A 9,470-nucleotide genomic window follows, 5' to 3' on the forward strand; every position below is an offset into this window, starting at 1 on the left:
AATATTTCTAATATTTTCTCTTATATTTCAATGGTTGCTGCGATGGTTGTTATTTGAATAATGAACAGAACTCTCAAACGTAAAAAAAGAGATGCTATGCCTCTTATGCACAGAAAAACAGAATTGCGTGTGAGTTTTAAAGAACACGAGGATGAGTATGAAGGGTATGAAGGGATTGAAATAAAGACTGACCTTAAATCTCATCCTTTGGTTGGGACTGTCTTTGGCTCTTGTTATTGTGCAGTTTGACCACAGGAGGGTGGCATAGGAACAGCTGTGTGAGGTTCTGCCCTCTCTGTCTCTTTCTGTTATCTCATGTCTTTCTTATTAAACAGCTGAATCAACACATAATGCCTCTGTGAACTGAGCTGAGAGCGGCAGACACCAGAAACATCTTAAATAATTACAGTCTATATGCTATACGTGGTATACACGACATCCCAAAAGGGCTAAAAGAAAGAATGGATAAAATCTGTGCACTTTATAAACGCATTTTATCCATTCTCTTTTATTTACTGATTGCCCTTGTTGGTCATTATCATCGAATCGTTAAGTATTTGTAGCCATATGATGCTTGCATTTTTAAATGTTTTAAATGTGTGAAGAAACAAATCTGAGGTACGTTTTAATTTTCTGCATTATTCTGCAAACGTCCTGGACAAGGTAAAAGACTGCATGCTGTCGCTTTTGATCAGTTTAGTGCTAAATAAAAGTATTGAATTCCTCAAAACATATCGTAGCCTCCAAACTTTGTGTAACGCTTTCCTCTGCGTAGCTGAATGTTGTTAGTGCAGTCTCATGAGATTGGCAGAGGCTGTGCTGTATATATAGTGTTCTCACTGGCCAGTTGGTGTGTAGGTGCACTTGTTCTTTTCTTATTTGTTTATCTGACACATGCATGACTTCCAGCAGCCTATTTTTATTTATGCTTGTTTTAAAAGCTCCTTTCTATCGTAAGGTTTATAATCCTTTTTATATCTCTTCTTTACATACACATTACATATAAATGTATTTTTTTACCTAGTATGTATATGTATATATATATATATATATATATATATATATATATATATATATATATAGAGAGAGAGAGAGAGAGAGAGAGAGAGAGAGAGTTATATTGGCCAGTGTGTTTTTAAAATATAATTTTGTAAAAATAACTAAAATATATTCAAAAACACATACATATTACCAAATTAATCTATGTTATATAAGCCAATGTAACTATATATATATATATTCTATATTATTCTATACGCTGGATGAATCAATCACTTTCTTTGCAAAATCGTTTACTGAGGTGGCTTTTTTTTTTAAGGCACTAATATCTACTTATATGTAGTCTTTATGTACTGAAAGAATCCACTGTGTACCCATTTTACCATTTTCTGTAAGAACAGTGGCGTTTAAACATCTATAGTACAATAATTCACCCCCTAAATGAAAATTATTTACTATTATTTACTATTTATTATTTATTTGTTCATGTAAGCCACTGGTTATTGCTTTTATTTTGAGTGATATCGACTGTGATTTATCTGTAGAAGACTTACACGTAAGCGTCAAGCCTTCAAGTCACGTGGACTACTTTAATGTAGCTTTTGGTCTTTTTTTTTCATCTTGACAGATGAACTGTGCGAAGTTTCCTCCAAAGAAACATGTAATGGGTGAGTAAATGTGAAACTAATGCGCTACAGCAGGGTAAAATTAGTGACCATGTGATGGCAAACGTTGTTTTGTCCTCTTAAATGCCAGGTAGCTGGTTGGACGCTGCTTTATCTGCTTGCATGCATCACGGTGAAGCACACTTTCTGTGAGAGGTTTCTCTCAGTCTGTAATGGGGTTATCAATCACACCTCCAGTGTCTGGCTCAGAGAGGTCAGAGGTCATTGCAGCCCATTGCCAATGTCGGCTGAACTCTAATTTGGCTTCTTTTTGTGAATGACAGTAAAGGTTTGTCAAACTGTCCACTCGAGAAGCAATATTCTCTCTCGAGCTGACAGTTGCCAAACATGTATATTTTATATATATATATATATATATATATATATATATATATATATATATATTTTTTTATATGTATATATATATATATATATATTTTTTATATGTGTATATATATATATATATATATATATATATATATATATATATTTTTTATATATATATATATATATATATATTTTTTTAAATATATATATATATATATATATATATATATATATATATATATATATATATATATATATATATATATATATATATATATATATATATTTTATATATATATATATATATATATATATTTTTTTTTTTTTTTTTTTTTTTTACTCAAAAGTATGGGATGAGATTTTTAATGATTTTTCTCATGCTCATTAAGGCTGCATTTATTTGATCAAAAATACAGTAAAAAGTATTTTACTGTATTTAAAAGGCCCCTTTATTTCCATTTATATATTCATATTATATTTTGTACTATGTATAAATATATTTAATATACAAACATCACATATTTTTCTTAAGTATATACATGGATGCGTTTGTATTAATATTTACATAACGAATAAAAACAGTACACACACACATATGTGAACAAAAACCTTTATTCTGAATAGGATTAATCGTGATGATAATATTGGAATATACATGCATTTGACTTTCTGAATCTTTGCAATACATTTATTTTAGTACTTCACTGTATTGCAATGCGTCATCAACCATATTATGTTGCATTTGAAAAAAACATCCCATTACAACGTACATATTTATGGTAGACTCTTATTATACGCAACAAGCGAGCAGCGCTCTGTGTCTGAGGCTGATCTGTTTTTGGCCGTGGGCTGAGAGGGTATTGTACAGCTTCATTCACCCGCATTTGACTTTTTCATGCAAGCATTTTCGAAAAGGTCAACAAATTACTTATGACAAGTAATGCCAGTGCTCTATCTTCGTATGAAGTACTATACATACAGTTCTCTCTTTCTTTATAAGGTCTTTGCACTGAAAGAGAGACAGTGGCTGCTTGTGAATATATGCTCCACTGAGCTCATCGTTCAATATCCAGAATGCGCAAGCGTACGCTTTTATGTTGCTTAATGCTTAAATATCGTGACGTGTAAACAGTATGTGCATGCAACGGCTGTTTTATGCACAAATATTAGGATTTCTCATCGCATTATGCACCAGCTCTGAATGTAGAGCCACCATTTAAATGTGACTATTAGTCATGGAGTGATAAAATCTGACATCACACATTCAATTGTGAGTGCTATTTCAACAACCTGCACCTGAGACTGAGCACGAGGAGCCATCAAGCAGACAAAATGACAGTCCAAACTGAAAATAAATGATAATCTGTGAGGAACGGGAGGGTTGGGTTATGGCTGTCTAACCAAATACTGCCTCGCACTTCACTGGCACTGGCACAAAAACACCAATGAAAATACTGGAAAATGTCATTTTTCCAGTAAAAATACTGATCTTTATATATGTACATACATGCAAGCATATGTTGCAGTGTTATCCGTTGAAACATTTTAATTACTTGAAATAAACGACGTGTAAAACACCTGACATAAAGTAAAACAAATGTACTTCGGCTGTCTGCCAAGGCAACATTTCTCATTATCAATTTCCCTTGACTTTATATAAGTAGCTAAAACAGAAATAAAAATGAAAAAAAATAAATAAATCTGTATAAACATATACAAAAATAAATAATAACATTTGCAAAATTGTAAATAAACATTATAAAAATTAATACTGATAGAAAATATTCAAGAATTAATAAATAAAAAAATATATAAAAAAATATATACATATATATATATGTGTGTGTGTGTATATATATATATATATATATATATATATATATATATATATATATATATATATATATATATATGTATATGTATATGTGTATATTAACTAAAACTGAAACTAATAACCCATAGTTTTCATTTTGTAATTATTATTAATTACAAAATTTGATATATGCTGTATTTATATATATATATGTGTGTGTATGTGGATGATATGATCTCCAGGCTGCAGACCCCATCTCTCTCTCTCTCTCTCTCAGGAGAATGAAGTAGTTTTCTCCAGCTGATCCGGTGTACGAGTTTGGAAGGTCTATCTGTCAGCATGCATATAAATGCTTTGAGGTGCTTGACCTTTCATCACGACCATTCTCTGTCTGTTCAGTCCCGCTCACCCCCGAGCGCAAATTCATATGCATTAGACATTGTGTGGGCCAGTGCATTTCAACATGTCTGCGGCCTGTCAGCTCACAGACTAAAATACGATGTGCACCATTTCTGTGGAAATGAACCCTACGGACTCTATATGGAAGCCATTTCCATGCCTGCGGGAGTGTTCGAGGAACTTTTTTGATATGGAGGGTATCGTCGTTGTGGGATTTTCCCGATGCGCCTAATGAATCCTCGTTTTTCTTAATTTCTTCAAAACATATTCTCGTGTAGTTTTAGTTGCCGCTGTGTTGTAGTGCATGTACGTGCATGTATGTTTTTTCCACTGTAAACCTGACCTACATTAGCCGCTGTCTCTTGATTTCTGACAGTCTTCTAATGCAGCGTGGAGGACATGCGCTCTCTAAAACCGGAGGATTACGCTGCACAAAAGTCCTTTCGTTCTGCTGATTACCACATCTTCATTTCCATCCGTCTCTAGATGTTTCACAAGGAAACTTCCTTGAAATTGAGAAAGCAGCCGCCCTTTCTCCTCCACGCCGTGTGCAAAAAGCAAAACACCGATCTATACATGTGAGATTTCTAATGCTGTTTGAATGCATGAGCTGACATGCGTGTGGATATATATCGAGCGATGCAATAAAAACACCCCGTAATTATGCATACATCTTTAAGTGCATCTATTAATCACTGAAAAGCAGATACTTAGTGATTAGACAGTACTTGGATTTCATTTTTTGGTTTTTAGGGTCAGTTTCAAGTAAAAAAAAATCTGCATTAATATGCATTTTTAATAAATTATTGATTTTATTCATTTAAAGCTACGGAACCATAAATGAGTTTTCATTGTGGGAGGTATAAAAGATGTATTTGCTAGCGTTTTTTCGAGGCTCAGCAATTTCACACGTGCACATGTTTTCACAACTCATTTCCTCACGGCTCTCTTCGAGATCAAACGCAGAGGAAACTCCGGCGATGATTAAAGAACCTCGTTGAGAACATCCTCGTGAAACAGAACGAGAGGCTTTGTTAACGTTTGGAGCCTCGGCTAACGCTTGACACATGACGAGGTGCAGAGCGCAAGCCTATTAATGAGAATATTAGAAAAGGGTTTTTTTTTTTTTTTTGGAAGGAGAGAGAGCAAAGATTAATTCGGCCTATGGTTGGTCTGCCTCACTCGTAAATTGCGAAGTTTCCAGTGAGCTGGGATAATGAGCTCTACACGCCTGTCAGGTTGCTTGTCATATGCGGTAATTAATGCCGAGGAGGACTCTCCACCCCGTACACACAAAACAAACTCACTAAAAATTCTGCATTTTACTTCAGCGCATTTAGTGCCTTCGTGCATTCTGAGGTATCTAAAAACAGAGGTTTTTAAGAAACAAACACTAAAATTTCATGATAATTTACTTTCGGGCCATTCAAGAGTTATATGATCTAATCTTTAAACTAATATTAATTATATAAACTAATCTTTTTTTTAGAACAGATGTAGCATTCTGTTCAGCGATGGATGCTCTGCAGTGAATGGGTGCCGTCGGAATGAGAGTAAAAACATCCCTCTAGTCCAGCTGTAAACAACTTGTGAAAAGCTGCGTGTTTTTTTAAATCCAAATAGCGAAACAGTAGTCCTCTATGTGCAACATGTCCCCTTCTCCAGTGAAAAAGTCATCTGGTCTGAATCAGGAGAGAAATCTGCACAGATTACATGCCAAAACAGATTTTATGTTTATACAGTTTTGTATTTTAGTCAGAAGCATTTATAAACATAAACATAAAGACATAAATTAAATGTATTTGAGCTATTTGCCAAGGCAACATCTCTTATTTTTAATTTCGCTTAACTTGTCGTAATTAAATGTAACGGAAATTTAAAAAAAAAACTACGGTATAAAAATATAAAAAATAAAATAATAACATTTATAAAATTGTAAATAAACATTAAAAAAACGGATAGAAAAATTCAAGAATTAATAAATATTAATAAAATATTAATTATAATATAAAAAGTATATATGCTGTATATTTAGAAATATATATATATATATACATTACCAAAAAATATATACATTAAGCAAAAAAAAAAAAAAATATATATATATATATATATAAAAAAAAAAAAATATATATATATATATATATATATATATATATATATATATATATAATATATATATATATATATATATATATATATATATATATATATATATATATATATATATATATATATATATATTATTTTTACTTTTATTTATTATTTTCTATACTACATTACTTTTTCGCACAGGTTTTTCAGTACTATTATTTTTCACAAAGAACACGTTTATTTATCAATTAATACTAAAACATTCTTCTATGATATACTTTAAGCTTTAAGCACGAGTCTGATAGGACTCTGAACTATTCCCTTAACCGCTGCTCTGCGGAAATATTGCGTTTGTTTTAGCATGCACCCTGTACCGCTGTACAATAATCATCGTGTTACCGTGGCTGGTGTGATTTTACATGATAATTTCCTCTTCTGAGCACATGATGAATCCCTCTGCTCATTTTATTCCTCATAACACTGTTTTCTTGAGATTTTTTGCCATTATAATACACACGTCTAATAGGCGCGCTCACCCTTCTCTACAGCCCATTATCACGGGTGCCATTTATCTCTCTAATGTTTCCTTGGTTCCTACCACAAGTGTTGCCAGGTCAGTCATTTGTTTAGCAAAATAAATGAAGTTTGTTCCTGTGCACCTTTTATTTATAGCCGGAGGAGATGAAACGCAGTCTTTCTTGTTTCTCGCACCCGCAGCCTGCTGTTTTTCACGCCAGCCATGAATATTAAAATCATTTGCTTTCTGCAGGTTTGCTGAGTGGGGGGAAATTTATTTTTTACCCCGCTGCGATGTATTATTCATCGGCGTATGTAAATAATGCATGACTGGTTCCCTGAGAAAATGAACCCTTCCCCTCTGAACCCGCACAGCAGCCAGTCTCTTGATAGGCAATTATGTTCTTCAATTAATGAGGTTATTAATACCGCAATTGGCTTAAATACTCTGTCTTGGGGAGCCGCCGTTTAGCGTCTTAATTAAAGAGATTAAACGTGTGTGTGTGTGTGTGTGTGTGTGTGGCATGCTTGCAGACAATATGCAAATATTAAAGCGTTATCAGTCAGTATCGTTGTTGTTTAATGTTTCCATAGTCACCTGGTTATATATAGAAATCATGTTGAACATATAAAAATAAAAATAAAAATAAAAATAAAATATAGTGACATTTTTGCCATTATGTTTTTGTTAATGTAAAGCATTGCATGCAACTCATGCATACAAAAAAATTTCATGTAAAAATAATAATAGCAATGCAATGCAACTATAGGATGACTAGTAATAATAATAATAATAATAATAACATAAAAAGTAAAAAAATTGCAAGAAAACTTTATGTTTTGGATCATGCATGAACTTGCATCCTGGAAGTGATTCATAGTATTTAATCAAATTATTTAATAAAATGATTGATTATATTGCATTTGCTGTTATATCATAAACATGTTAACACATGCATGCATATATTTAAGAAAAATATGTAATGTTTATACATCTATATATATATATATATATTACATTAATTCTTAATATAAATATATACATGTTAATATTTTCTAAATATCTACTGCTTTTATATATACACAGCACACACACACACACACACATAAATTAATCATTAATCGTTACAAGCACTATTTATTGTGGGATGCTATTTATTGAAAATGCAATGATTTGAACATTATTTTACCATAAAATTACGGTTAAAAAAAGCTAAAGTTTGCCTTTTTCTCTCTTCAGGAATCTCCAAAAGCTGTCTGCACGCGATTTCTTTTCTAATCAAAAGAAAAGAGCGACACGTTATCAGTGGAGCTCGAGATATTGTGACGGATGTGACTGAAGAACACGCAGGACGTGGAGCATGTATTTTCACACGCAAGCTGTGCTGTTATGCAAATTAAACACCTGTTTGTTCAGAGACGGTGAGGTTGAGGCCACTTGTATCATCAACTGGCATGGAAAAAAGACATTTTATATATATATATAAATTTTCATCAGTGCACATTTTAGAATGAGTGTTCCACATTTATCTTGCTTTATCTGCCGTCAAGTTTGCTGCAATGGATTGTGGGATTGCCTTCCGAGGTCTAAAAGTCAACTGTATGCATGCATAAAAACAACTTTTGTGTAAATATTTTTTATCTTCCTACTACGGACCATTATTATAATATAACATTTGATTAAATTTCACAGGATTAAACATCCAACAAAATGACACCGTGTGATGTGACAACAATAAAACTGAAAAACTGTTATATAATGCATGATGATTTGAAGATGATTTTATATGAACTAGCAGTCAGTGTGATGACTAAACAAAGCTCTGTGGTGCTGGTTATAAAAACATGTACTGCTGGCTTTATTTTATATATATATATATATATATATATTTATATATTTATATTTATATTTATATTTATATATATATATTTTTATTCAAGTAGTGTTGACTAGACAGGTCATATACTAATAAACAGTACAGTTGTTTTATATTTTAATTTAATTGTTTTTTTTTATTTTATTTTTTTATTTTATGCATTAATTAGGTAGTGATGGCTAATAATTAAATTATTAATTTTTTATTAATTTTATTTTATTTTATTTTTATTTATCTTTTTTTTTTTTTTTTTACTTAAATTAAAGGCATTTTTGAAGTTATTACTTTTTTTTTTTGTAGTGGCTGGCACGAAATAAATATCAAACATAAATAAAAAATAAACAACTAAAATATCCATTTAGACTATGCCGCAGTCCTCCGACTGTTATTTCATAAGCAAAGTTGATTTGATTTATATAAATTAAAAAATTCATGGGAAAGCTATGCATCTTTTAAACTTAATGTCATGTGTTTCTTCGGCTAACCAGATGTTCAGATGTTTTTAAATGCCGCAAGCTTTATGGGCAAAGCTCCGATGCACGGCTATGAATATAAAATGCACCGGCTTATTTACATTATACTTATATCCGAAACGTAAAACCACTAGAAATAAGGCGTTTCTGATAGCTTTGATAAGGTAAGCATTTCTTGTAGCATGACAAAGGGTTAAAACAACAACCCCCTGAACGTAATGCATTCAGCGTAAATGAGTGCAGATACAGTCCCGGTGTTAAACACCAGAATGGGACAATCATCTACTCCCTACATTCCTCATTCATC

This window comes from Puntigrus tetrazona, chromosome 5, assembly GCF_018831695.1.
Source record: "Puntigrus tetrazona isolate hp1 chromosome 5, ASM1883169v1, whole genome shotgun sequence".
Classification (NCBI taxonomy): Eukaryota; Metazoa; Chordata; class Actinopteri; order Cypriniformes; family Cyprinidae; genus Puntigrus; species Puntigrus tetrazona.